Source organism: Trachypithecus francoisi, unplaced genomic scaffold, assembly GCF_009764315.1.
Source record: "Trachypithecus francoisi isolate TF-2019V2 unplaced genomic scaffold, Tfra_2.0 Lachesis_group12, whole genome shotgun sequence".
Lineage (NCBI taxonomy): Eukaryota > Metazoa > Chordata > Mammalia > Primates > Cercopithecidae > Trachypithecus > Trachypithecus francoisi.
In genome coordinates this window covers 73020822-73033855 of record NW_022681457.1, presented here as the reverse complement: position 1 = coordinate 73033855, position 13034 = coordinate 73020822, and the positions used below count along the sequence as shown (strand labels likewise).

The window sequence follows — 13034 nt, the reverse complement described above, 5'->3', positions numbered from 1 at the left end:
TCTAGTTTGTACCATGGTTACCTGTTACTGATCACCCTTATTAGATGGTAAGGTCCTTGAAAACAGGGAATAAGTCCTATCCAAAGAAGAACGGACAGTCAACAAACATTTGTTGACCATATACCAAGTCTGAGAAAATAAAATGATACAATTCCTACCCTTGGAAAAGTTCACAGTCTAGTAAAAGATATGCAAACAAATAATAATAAAACAGTCTTATATGGGTCATGAGAGAGGTACGAAAAACCTGTAGTGGGAGTCACTAACTGCCTGGGTGAATCTGGAAAAGGAGCAAAGAAGCCACTACATTTAGCTTTTAAATAAAATCTTTTGAATAAGAAATGGAGTTTACCAAATAGATAAACATGGGGAAAAGAAACCAGGCTACCAGGCAGAAGGAACAGTAACTACAAAAGTATATTTAACAGGCCAGGTACAGTGGCTCATACCTGTAATCCCAGGACTTTGGGAAACATAGGTGGGTAGATCATTTGAGGCCAGGATTTCGAGACCAGCCTGGCCAACATGGAGAAACCCTGTCTCTACTAAAAATACAAAGAATTAGCTGCATGTGGTGGCACATGCCTGTAATACCAGCTGCTTGGGAGGCTGAGGCAGGAGAATTGCTTGAACCCAGGAGGCGGAGGTTGCAGTGAGCTGAGATTGTGACACTGCACTCCAGCCTGGGTGACAGAGCATGTCTGTCTCCAACAAACAAACAAAAAAGTATATTTAATCAATGTTTCACGGGCCTGAGAAGTTGTTTCTTCCATCACACTGCACTTACCAAGTAGACTAACATTTTCAGCTGGAATGCATGATCTACTCTGAGATAGGTTTCACCTATTCAGGTGTAAGGACTACCAATAACATCAAAGAATGTTTATAGGAATTGCTGCCTGATACAGGAAGATGGAAAGAAACAAAGCAAACAGTTGGAAAGGAAGGCAAGGAAAGAACTGCAAAAGAGAAGGCAAGACAAAGAGGCATAGAAAAGTTCTCCTCAGGCCAGGCACGGTGGCTCACGCCTGTAATCCCAGCACTTTGGGAGGCCGAGGCGGGCAGATCACCTGAGGTCAGGAGTTCGAGACCAGCCTGGCCAACACGGTGAAACTCCGTCTCTACTAAAAATACAAAAATTAGACGGGCGTGGTGGTACACGCCTGTAATCTCAGCTACTCGGGAGGCTGAGCAGGAGAATCACTTGAACCTGGAAGGTAGCGGCTGCAGTGAGCTGAGATTGCGCCACTGCACTCCAGCCTGGGCGACAGAGTGAGATTCTGTCTCAAAAAAAAAAAAAAAAAGGAAGAGTTCTCCTCAAACTACGCTTAGAACAAGAAGTGTGCCTACCCACCTATTTGAATGTGTAAAGTGTGCCCATATCTCTAGAAATGAGTATATCTTGGACATAATAAGAGGAACAAAGAAGATACACTATTTTTGTTTGCTTTGTCACCAAACATTTCGTTACCAAGACAGCCGCAGACGAGGGGGAGCCCAAGTGGGAAAAAGGACTGGGTAGAAGCACAGAAAAATCAGGCCTTTAAGGATATACCAGCAACTCTGATCCTGAAGAGGATGTCGGGAAGTTCAGGGTTATAGGAAATCCTACAATTCTAGCTATAAAAGATGGCCTTTTCACTGATACATATCTGCCAAGTCCTCAGCCTGGGGCCCAGCCTCATCGTAGGTTCTGTTTCAGTTTCCCTTCTTTCTCTCCTTTTCCTGTTATATCTCAGCTCACTGCAACCTCTGCCTCCCAGATTCAAGTGATTCTCGTGCCTCAGCCTCCCAAGTAGCTGGGAATACAGGTGTGTGCTACCACACTTGGTTAATTCTTTCTTTGTATTTTTAGTAGAGACGGGATTTCACCATGTTGGCCAGGCTGGTCTCAAACTTCTGACCTCCAGCGATCTGCCGGCCTAAGCCTCCCAAAGTGCTGGGATTATAGGCCACCTGCCCGGCTCCTGTTATTTCTGATGCTGAGGTAGCTGAGGCACAGCCTGAGTGGGGTGAAGATGCTCTCCCTGACTGCTGACAAGAGAAAAAGAGTTGGGCTCATTTCACTTGTGAGACCAAAAATCTGCTTCATGCCTTTTCTCTGTCCTGTCCCACAGCCTTTACAAGTCACAACATGTGTGCAATAGCCTGAGTTAGGTCAGATTTGACTGGAATATTGTGAAGCATATATTGTGAACAAAATTAATTTAAAAAATTACTCTTCTAATGAAGAATATATAGTACCTTACTAAAGTGTTTTTCTACACTTTCCTCATAAATGACCTATTTAGCACTAAACACTGCGGAAAGACAAATCTTAGATGAATGACAAATAACCTTCTCAGATACTGATCATGGTTGATATGAGGCAGAGGCCTGTTCAGGAGGCAGAGGCTTGTTCAGAAGGCAGAAGCACTCACTGAGTTAAACTTGTTCAGATCACGTGTAAGACACCTGCTGGGGGCAATTCCAGAAACACTTTTAGAGAAACCATGCAGGTGACTTTCTTCCTCTTGGTGCACACAGGAGCTATGAGCCAGCAGAACCAGGCTTTAGGTACACACATGACCTCATTAGTACCGCCTCTCCCCCAAGAATAAAGGTAATGAATGCTTTGGAAAAATATATAAAAGTATAATTAAAAAATCATCCCTAAATCTCACTATCAGAAATAACCCTTATGAATATTTCAGCATACTTCCTTAACAGCCTTTATTCCTGGTATTTTTTTCTTACATATTTGAGATCATGCTATGTTGACATGGTTTTTTGTGAAGGTGTACATGATAAAGCCACATTTTAGGTATATCACTTTTTATCTTTTACCCTGATTTAATCACAGTACTCATCAGTATTTGACATATATTTGTTTATTGCCTATCTTTCTTATACAAACTCTATGAAGATAGCAACTTTGTTTTGTTCACAGCTGTATCCTCAAGGCATAGCACTAGGTCTGGAAAATAGGAGATGCTCATATTTGTTGAAAATATGCAAAGAAAAAAGGGACAAAAGTGTCTATTAAGAATCCTCCAAACAAATACCATAGCATTTCTTAGCACAACCAGCTGAATAACAAGGAATAAGGGAAACCAGTTTTAAGGCTCACAAATAATTCCCTGAAAAACAGCTAACTACCAGAAATCTTGACATGTGTCACATAACAATGTTTGGTCAACAACAGACTACATATATCATGGTGGCCCAATAAGATTATAATTGGGCTAAAAAATTCATATCACTTAATGACTTCATAGCCATCATAATATCCATAGTCCAATGCATTACTCATGTGTTTGTGGTGATGTTGATGTAAACAAACCTATGTTGCCAGTCGTATCCAGGTATAGCACACACAATTATGTGGAGTACACAATGCAGGTTGAGTATCCCTTATCCGAAATGCTTGGGAGAAGGAGTGTTTTGGATTTCAGATTTTTGCAGATTTTGGAATATTTGCACTTTATATGCTTATAAGTTGAGTATCCCAAATCCAAAAATCCTGAAACCCAAAAATGCTCCAACGAGCATTTCCTTGGAGCATCATATTAGTGCTCAAAAAGGTTTAGATTTTCAAATTTTAGACTTTTCAGACCTCGGATGCTCAACCCATATTTGATAATGATAATAAACAACTACGTTACTGGTTTACATATTTACTACACTATACTTTTTAATCATTATTTTATTATTATTTTGTTTGGTTGGTTGTTTTTTTTTTGTTGTTGTTTTTTTTAAAGGATGTAGTCTCACTCTGTAGCCCAGGCTGGAGTGCAGTGGCATGATCTCGGCTCACTGAAACCTCCGCCTCCTGGGTTCAAGCGATTCTCCTGCCTTAGCCTCCTGAGTAGCTAGGATTATAGGCACGTGCCACCATGCCTGGCTAATTTTTGCACTTTTAGTAGAGACAGGGTTTTGCCATGTTGGCCAGGCTGGTCTCAAACTCCTGATCTCAGGTGATCCACCCACCCCGGCCTCCCAAAGTGCTGGGATAACAGGCATATGAGCCACCACGCCCAGCCTATTTTATTTTTTTTTGAAATGGACTCTCACTCCGTTGCCCAGGCTGGAGTGCAGTGATGCGATCTTGTCTCACTGCAACCTCCACCTCCCAGGTTCAAGGGATTCTTATGCCTCAGCCTCCCGAGTAGCTGGCATTACAGGTGTGTGCCAACACACCCAGCTAATTTTTTTTTGTATTTTTTAGTAGAGATGGAGTTTCACCATTTTGGCCGGGCTGGTCTCGAACTGCTGACCTCAGGTGATCCACCCACCATGGCCTCTCAAAGTGCTGGGATTACAGGTGTGAGCCACTATGCCCGGCCAATCATTATTTTAGAGTGTATGTCTTCTACTTACACAAAAAGTAAGTTAACTGTAAAACAGCCTCAGGCAGGTCCTTCAGGAGATGTACCAGAAGAAGGCATTGTTATCATAAGAGATGACAGCTTCATGTGTTTGATTGCCCTCAAAGACTTTCCAGTGGGACAAGATGTGGAGGTGGAAGACAGTGATATTGATGGTTCTGACCCCATGTAGGCCCAGGTTCATGTGTGTTTGTGTCTTAATTTTTTTTTTTTCTCTTTTGCATCTTACTTTTAAGAAAAAAGTTTAAAAGTAAAAAAAAAAAAAAAAAAATTTAAAATTAGGCAAAGTTTAGATATACAGACAGAAAATATTTTTGTACAGCTGTATAGTGTTTTAAGCTAAGAGTTTCTTACAAGAGTCAAAAAGTTCAAAAAATTTTTGAAGTTTTACAAAGTAAAAAAGTTACAGTAAGATAAGGTTAATTTATTATCGAAGAAAAATATTTTCATAAATTTAGTGTAGTGTAAGTGTACAGTGTTAATAAGGTTTACAACAGTGTACACTGATGTCTTAGGCCTTCACATTCACTGATTACTTGACTCACTGACTCACCCAGAGCAACTTCCAGCCCTGCAAGCTCCGTTCATGGTTAAGTGCCCTATACAGGTGTACCATTTCTATTTTCTATACTGAATTTTTATTCTATGTTTTCTATGTTTAGATACATAAATACTTACCATTGTGTTACAACTGCCTACAGTATTCAGTATAGTATTCAAGGCTGTATAAGTTTGTAGCCTAGGACCAATAGGCTATATGACAAATAGCCTAGGTATGTAGTAAGCTACACCATCTAGGTTTATGTCAGTATACATTCTGATGTTCCCCTAACAACACATTTCTCACATTTTCCCATCATTAAGCAATGCATGACTATATATAAATTCATACCTGCCCATGCACACACATTTTTTTCATCAAAAAATTAAGTAGTCTTCACAGGAGTTGCTGTTATTGCTGGAGTTTGTGAGTTGCAGGGAGCTAAGCCTAGTGGGCGGCGTGTGTCAAGATGTCAGAGCTGGCAGTGCAGAAGGCAGTGGTCCACCTTCCAGTGCTGCTGTGTGGTGGATCACTTCAACCGAATCAGCAAGGTTGGAAACCAGAAGTGCATTGTTGGTGTGCTTTTGGGGTCATGGCAGACAAAAGTACTTGATGTATCCAACAGTTCTGGAATCCCTTTTGATGAAGATGACAAAGATAATTCTGTCTTGTTTTTAGACCATGATTATTTGGAAAACGTATGGAATGTTTAAGAAAATTAATGCCAAAGAATAGTTCGGTGGTACCACACAGGCCCTAAACTACACAAGAATGACATTGCCATCAATGAACTCATGAAAAGACACTACCCTAACTCAGTATTGGCATTACTGACTGAAACTAAAGGATCTGGGACTGCCCACAGAAGCATATATTTCAGTGAGAGAAGTCCATGATGATGGCACTCCAACCTCAAAAACATTTGAGTATGCGACTAATGAAACTGGAGCAGAGGAAGCTGAGGCAGCTGGAGCTGAACACTTGTTACACGACATCAAAGAGGCTACAGTGGACAGTCTTTCCCAGCTGATCACAAAGAGGTCCATGGTTTGAGGAGACTGAACTCCAAGCTTCTGGGTATCAGGAGTTACCTGGAAAAAACAGCCACAGGCAAGCTGCCAATCAACCACCAGATCATTAGCTGCAGGAAGTCTTCAATCTGCTGCCAGACATCAGCCTGCAGCAGTCTGTCAAGGCCTTTTATCTGAAGACCAACGACCAAATGATGGTGGGGTACTTTGCCTCCCTGACACATTCTGTAGTTGCCCTGCACCACTTTATCAACAACAAGATTGCCAATCAGGATGTAGAGAAGAAAGAAGGGCAGGAAACAGAAGGAAGCAAAAAGGACAGAAAAGATGACAAAGAGTAAGATATAGATAAGGAAAAGAGTGATGTGAAGAAAGAAAAAGGAGAAAAAGTTAAAGATGTAGCTTTTTAAATTTGTAAATTAAAATCTTATAAACTAAATCAGTATGTCACTAGAAGGTTCTTGTTAAAAAGCTGTCCTGATTAGAGCTCTACGCCTCGGGTCATTCTTGAATGGATAGAGGGACTGATCTCAAACCTAAACTGCAGCATCAGCTGCTATGAGTTTAGGATAAGACAGCTCAGGCTTCAGATTGTATGAGAAAAATGAAGAGATTTCAATGTAACATTTTTGGCACTCCTCATTCTTTTATCTATAAAACCAGGAGTTGAATTTTCCCCATCTTTTTTTTTTTTTTTTTTGAGGCGGAGTCTCACTCTGTCGCCCAGGCTGGAGTGCAGTGGCGCAATCTCGGCTCACTGCAAGCTCCGCCTCCCGGTTCACGCCATTCTCCTGCCTCAGCCTCCCAAGTAGCTGGGACTACAGGCGCCCGCCACCTCGCCCGGCTAGTTTTTTGTATTTTTAGTAGAGACGGGGTTTCACCGTGTTAGCCAGGATGGTCTCGATCTCCTGACCTCGTGATCCGCCCGTCTCGGCCTCCCAAAGTGCTGGGATTACAGGCTTGAGCCACCGCACCCGGCCGAATTTTCCCCATCTTCAAAGACTCGTGGGGTCTGTTTCTGGTCTCATGGGGGCTGCTAAATGGAATGCACGAATTTCGTACGTTCTCTGCCTCATAACACCTTGAGTTTTGACCCTTCTGAACTCTGCTGAGAATAGCGCACCATGTTTTGGACCTGTAGTTCTGGCATTCTCAGGATTTGGGATCCAGCTCCATATATTATTTACCTTCAAAGATACAATTAAATGGCTTGAGGTCAGGAGTTCGAGACCAGCCTGGCCAACATGGTGAAACCCTGTCTCTACTAAAAATACAAAAATTAGCTGGGCGTGGTGGTGCATACCTGTAATCTCAGCTACTTGGGAAGCTGAGGCAGGAGAATCACTTGAACCCATGAGATGGAGGTCGCAGTGAGCTGAGATTGCACCACTGCACTCCAGTCTGGGTGACAGAATGAGACTCTATCTCAAAACAAAAATAATAAATAAATGTATCTCTTCCAATTAGAATAAAACTAAAAATTAACAGCAGAAGCAAAACTAGATGACCTACAAATAGGTGGAAATTAAGTATCACATTCAACCAACTGGTCAAAGAAAAATCACAAGGAAAATTAGAAAATATCTTGAAACAAATGAAAATGAAAACACAGCATTACTAAAACTAATGGGATGCAGCAGCAAAAGCTGTGCTGAGATAAACTTCTAACTATAAATACTTAAAAAAGAAGAGTTCAAATCAACAACCTAACTTTACACTGTAAAGGATCTAAAAAAAGAAAAGCAAGCTAAACTCAAAGCAGAAAGAAATGAACAATATAAATTGGAGCAGAGACAACACAGACAAGAGAAAAATAGAGAAAATCAATAGAATCATGTTTGTTCTTTGAAAAGATCAACAAAATTGACATTCCTATAGCTAGATGGACTAAGAAAACAAGACTCAATAACTAAAATCAGAAATGAAAGAGGGGACATTACTAGTAATTTCACAGAAATAAAAAGGATTGTTAAGACAGTGCTATGAACAATTATACAACAAACTGAATAGTATAAATGAGAACAAATTCCGAGAAGCACAACTTATGGAGGATGAGTCACAAAAACACAGAAAATCTGAATTGACTCATAACTAATAAAGAGATCAAATCTGTAATCAAAAACCTTCCAACAGTGCTCACTTCAGCAGCACATATACTAAAACGGGAACGATACAGAGAGGTTTAGCATGGGCCCTGTGCTAAGATAACATGCAAATTTGTGTGGCATTCCATATTTTTAATTTTTTTTGAGACGGAGTCTCGCTTTGTTGTCCAGGCTGGAGTGCAGTGGTGTAATCTCAGCTTACTGCAACCTCCATACCCCGGGTTAAAGCGATTCTCCTACCTCAGTCTCCTGAGTAGTTGGGATAACAGGCGCCCACCACCATGCCCGGCACATTTTTGTATTTTTAGTAGAGATGGGGTTTCACCATGTTGGCCAGGCTGGTCTCGCACTCTTGACCTCAAGTGATCCACCCGCCTCGGCCTCCCAAAGTGCTGGGATTGCAGGCATGAGCCACCGTGCCTGGCCACCATTATTTTTAAAATTAACAAAACAAAACACCTCCCAACAAAGAAAAGTCCACGATAACATGACTTCATGGGTGAATTCTACCAAACATTTAAAGTATAATCAAAACCAATCTCCCTCAAACTCTTCCAAAAAATTGAAGAGGAAGGAACAATTCCATACTAATTCTGTGAAGCCAGTATTACTCTGATATCAAAGCCAGATGAAGACATACAAATGAGAAAAGAAAACCACAGATCAATATCCTTTATGAAGATTGATGTAAACATCCTCAACAGAATTCAACAGCACATTAAAAGGATTATACACCATGTTCAAGTGGGATTTATTCCTGGAATATAAGAATGGTTCAACATACAAAAATCATTCAATGTAATACACATTAACAGAATGAGGGGAAAAACACAACACCAATCATTTCAATGGATACAACAAAAGTATTTGACAGGATTCAAAACCCTTTCATGATAAAAAACACTCAACAAGCTAAGAATAGAAGAAAACTACCTCAACTTAATAAAGGCCATATATGAAAAGCCAACAGCAAATATCACACTCAATCTTGAGAGGCTGAAACCATTTCTCTACAATAAGGAACAAGACAAGGATGCCTGCTTTTACCATTTCTACCACTTCTATTCAGTAGAGCAGCAGTTCCCAACCTTTTTGGCACCAGGGACCGGTTTTGTGGAAGACAATTTTTTTATGGACTTGTGGGTGGGATGAGGGGAATGATTTCGGGATGAAACTGTTCCACTTCAGATCATCAGGTATTAGATTCTCATAAGGAGTACACAACCTAGATCCCTCACATGTGTAGTTCACAATAAGGGTCAAGCTCCTATGAGAATCTAATGCTGCTGCTGATCTGACAGGAGGTGGAGCTCAGGCATTAGGTACTGCTCACTCGCCCATCACTCACCTCCTGCTGTGCGGCCTGGTTCCTAACAGGCCACAGACTGGTACTGGTCTGTGGCCCAGGGTTTGGGGACCCCTGCAATATAGTAGTGGAAGTCCTAGCCAAAGCATTTAGGCAAGAAAAAGAAAGAAAAGGCATCCAGATTCAAAATAAAGAAATAAAATCTGTTTGCAAATGACATGATCTTATATGTAGAAAACCCTAAAGATTCCACCAAAAAACCATTAGAACTAATAGTTGAATTTGGCACAGTAGCAGGATACAAAAATCAACATATAAAAATCAGTCATATTTCTATATACTAACAATGAACAATCTGGAAAGGAAATAAAGAAAACAATTCCATTTACAACAGCATCAAAAAGAATGAAATACTTAGGAATTAACCAAGGAGAACTCGTATACTGACAATTACAACACATTCTGAAAGAAATTAAAGACACAAACAAATGGAAAGACATCCCATGTTCACAGATTAGAAGACTTAATATTGTTAAGATAGTAATATTACCCAAAGTGATCTACAGACTCAATGCAATCCCTATCAAAAATCCCAATTACTTTTTTTGTTGGCAGAAATAGAAAAATTCATCCTAAAATTCATATGGAATCTCAAGGAACCTGAATAGCCAAAGCAGTCCTTTTCTTTTCTTTCTTTTTTTTGAGATAGGGTCTGGCTCAGTCACCCAGGCTAGAGCACAATGGCATGATCTTGGCTCACTGCAACCTCTGCCTCTTGGCTCACGTGATCCTTCCACCTCAGCTTCCCAAGTAGCTGGGAGTACAGGTGCATCCCACTATGACTAGCTGATTTTTGCATTTTTTGTAGAAATGGAGTCTCACTATGTTGCCCAGGCTAGTCTTTAACTCCTGAACTCAGACATTGGCCAGGCTGGTCTTGAACTCCTGAGCTCAGGTGATCCATCCACCTTGACCTCCCAAAGTGCTGGGATTACATGCATGAGCCACCGTGCCTGGCCCAAAGCAGTCTTAAAAAGGAACAACGAAGTTGGTAGTCAAACTTTCTGATTTCAAATTTTATTTCAAAGCTACATTAATTAAAACAGTGAGGAACTGCACAAATACAGACCATATAGATCAATGGAACAGAATCCAGAATCCAGAAACAAACCCTCATATATATGGTCAAATGATTTTCAACACATGTGCCAAGAACAAACAATGGAAAAAGGACAGTCTTTACAAGAAAAGGTGATGGGAAAACTGAATATCCATATGCAAATGAATGAAGATGGACTCTTACCTCATACCATATACAAAAATTAACTCAAAATGGATTAAATACCTAAATGTAAGAGCTAAAACTATACAACTTATGGGGAAATGCTTCCTGACACTGGATTTAGCAATGCTTTCTTGGTTATAACACTAAAACCAAAGGCAACAACAACACAATAGATAAAAAGAGCTACATCAAAATTAAAAACTTTTGTTCACCAGTGGACAGTATTAACAGAATGAAAAGGTAACCCATGGGATAGGAGAAAATATTTGCAAATCATTTATCTGATAAGGGGTTAATATCTAGGATTATAAAAAATTCAACAAAAAACAACCTGATTTAGAAATGGGCAGAGGACTTGAATAGATATTTCTCCATAGAAGATATACAAATAGCCAATAAGCATATTAAAAAATGCACAACATACTAATCATTAGGGAAATACAAATCAAAGCAATAAGATACCACTTCACACCCATTAGGATGTCTATTATAATAAAACAGAAAATAGTAAGGGTTGGCAAAGATGTGGAGACACTGGAACCACTGTGAACTGTTGGTTGGAGTATAAAATAGTACAGCTGCTGCGGAGAATAGTATGATCGTTTCTCAAAAAACTAAAAACAGCATTACCCTGTGATCCAGCAATTCTACTTTTAGAATTATACCCAAAAGAATTGAAAACAGGGACTCAAACAGATATCTGTACCCACACATTCACAGTAACATTATGCACATAGACAAAATGTGGGCAACTAAGTGTCCATTAATGAATGAACAAACAAAATGCAGTATATACATACAATAGACTATTATTAAGCCTAAAAAAGGTAAAAAATTCAGATACATTCTACTATGTGGATGAACCTTCAGAACATTATGGTAAATGAAATAAGTCAATCATCAAAAGACAAATACTTTATGATTCCACTTATATAAGTATACAGAGTAGTAATGATGGTTGTTAGGGTCTGGTGAGAGGGAGGATAGGGAATTATCTAATGGATATAGAATTTCAGTTCTGGAATATGAAAAAAGTTCTTGAGATGGATGGTGGTGATGACTGCACAACAATGTGAATGTACTTAATGTCTTTGAACTGTACATTTAAAAAAGGTTAAAATGCCAAACTTTATGTTATGTATATTTTACCACAATTTAAAAAAACTACTTATCATAACAAAATAAATAATATCTACCCACTGGACTCCCATTACATGTTCTCTGAGAAGAGCAGCTGGCTCATTTGTTCATTTAATAATATACGCCCAGGCACATTTTCAGGTTCTTGGGTTATATCAGTGAAAACAAAGATCTCAATTCCTTCTGGAGCTTAATTTCTAACAGGATGAAAAGGAAACAGATAAGAGAAAAATAAAGTAATTTATATAATAAGACGGAAAGTAATAAGTTATAACGAAAGAAGAAAAGTAGAGAATAGTATTGTGGGAGCACTGAGCTGGGTAGTGGTACTTGTAAATGTTAGATAGAGTGGCCAGAATAAGCTTCACTGAGAAGGTGATATCTGAATTAAGATTTGTCAGAGGTAATAGAGATTATCATATGAACATATGGAGAAGGATCATACCAGGAAGAGGGAACAGCTAGTGCAAAGGGCCAAAGAACATGGCTCTGTTGTTTGTGCAGCAGCAAGAAGACCAGTGTGGCTGGAGCAGAGTGAGTAATGGGAATAATGATGAGATATTGTTAGAAAAGTGCAGGCCACTGTAAGGCTTTTACTGGATATAATTTGAAGGTAGAGTCAATAAGATTTCCTGACAGATTAGAGATAGAGGAAGAGCAAAAGAAGAACCAAGGATGATTCTAAGATTTTAGAATCATCTCAGACTACATTAAAGATGAACCATGAACTAAGATGTGGAAGGTGCCAAGAAAAGCAGGTCTAGGAAGGAAAAATAGCTGCTTTGTGTTAGATTTATGCATTAGATTTATCTATCAGACATTCACATGGAGATTCCAAATAAATCAGCTGGAAAAATGAGCCTGGAGTTCAGGAAAGAGGTGTGACTAGAGATATAGAACAGTGTATCAATAGTATTTGAAGCCACAGATGATTTCCCCAAAGGGAATACAGATAAAAAAGAAAAGAGGTCCAAGGACTAAGACCTGGGACAACACAATATTAAGAGGTTGAGAAAAAGAGGAAATATCAACAAAAAAGATTAAGAAAGAATGACCAAAGAGGCAGGTGGAAAACCAGAGACCTCATTTGAATTGGGTACATCTAATACTACAACTTTAAACTTCTGAAAACTGTTTCGTCTCTCCATGCTTGGATTTTCCTTGTCTGTACAATAAACATAATACAAATTATCTAACGTAGCTGTTGTGAGAATTAAATGGGACCAAGTAGAGAAAAATGATTAGCATGTTGACTGTTG

At 39.5% G+C, this 13034-nt stretch overlaps 1 protein-coding gene, 1 non-coding gene and 1 pseudogene across 4 annotated transcripts in view; 2 read left to right on the top strand and 1 right to left on the bottom strand.

Moving 5' to 3' along the window:
- The window catches only part of EPS15 (epidermal growth factor receptor pathway substrate 15), a 166255-nt gene that overhangs the window by 13168 nt on the left and 140053 nt on the right, over nucleotides 1–13034 (bottom strand). The window lies entirely within an intron of this gene.
- Nucleotides 5333–6349, top strand: LOC117091336 (annotated as a pseudogene).
- Nucleotides 8072–8178, top strand: LOC117093983. The gene has a single exon (XR_004441326.1). It is a non-coding gene; the product is annotated as a U6 spliceosomal RNA (small nuclear RNA).